The sequence below is a fragment of the Hyperoodon ampullatus genome, assembly GCF_949752795.1.
Source record: "Hyperoodon ampullatus genome assembly, chromosome: 4".
NCBI classification, from domain to species: Eukaryota; Metazoa; Chordata; class Mammalia; order Artiodactyla; family Ziphiidae; genus Hyperoodon; species Hyperoodon ampullatus.
The window spans coordinates 33,798,472-33,799,597 of NC_136917.1; positions in this window are offsets into that span (position 1 = coordinate 33,798,472).

Consider the following 1,126-nt stretch of genomic DNA (forward strand, 5'->3'; position numbering starts at 1 on the left):
GAACAGGAGGAGCGGGATCCCCGATGTCCCCACCCTCTGGCCACGGGGAGCTGAAGTTTTCAGTCTCTGCCCCCTCCTACCTCTCCAGCCAGACGTGTGGCCAAGGACACACAGAAGGCTCTGGTTTCTGTGTGGGCTCCTCTCAAGGATTCAATTTCCAGACGCCAGACATTTCCCCTCCTCCAGACCCTCCAGGGAGGTGGCGGCGGGGGGGATGCTCCTGAGATGGGGGTTCCCTGGGTCTGGAGCTGGACCTGACTGCACCAGCACTCCTCCCAGCTCTCGCCTTGGCCACCCTGTTGAAAAAGAAAGTGGGGTCCCAGGTGGGAGGGGGCTGCTGAACAGAGGTCTGGAAGTGGCTCCCACTGCCCCTAGAATCCAGTCCTCTGTTACACATCTGTCTGCACCTGTGTGTACCTGTTCTGTGTGATTTGGATGGTGACCTGGACGAGCCTGTGTGCAGCCGGCCACGTGTCCGACAGGCTGGTCCTATGTTCATAAGGGTCTCCTGTGTGCTCGTGTTTGTGAGTTTTGCAGAGGGGCTGGCAGTGTGTGTGTGCGTGTGTGTGTGTGTGTTTCCATGTGTGAACAGCTCTCTGCATCTTGTGGGCACCTGCAGGCATGCTCCCAGGCATATGTATGTAGGGCTCCTTGGAGTGAGGCTGGGTGCACCTTTTCATGAAATCTGTGAATATTTGCCAAGTGTCTTTTCACTAGGCGCTGTGATGGGGACGCCGTGGGGACAGTGCCCAGTCCTGTCCTCAGGGAACACACAGTCTAGTGAAAAAAGCAATTTCAGTCAAGGGGCTCCTATCGTAGCAGTGGGGGAGAAGGCTTGTATCTCCCCATCCAGAAGGGCCAGAGTCCCAGCTGGGGAGAGGCAGCCCTTGACTCGGAAAACAGCAGCCCCTGCGTCTTGGCACCACAGCAAATCCCAGTCCCGTGGGGTGTCCTGTGGTCCAAACCTGCATGACCTTCTCTATCACCTCTTCCCTCTCACCCCCTCTCTCCTCACTGCTCCTAAACGCAGTCCTACCCCAGGACCTTTGCACTGGCTGCTCCTTCACTTGGACCCCTCACCCAGACATCTGCCAAGACTTTGTTCCCTCACCCGCTTCAGATGTCA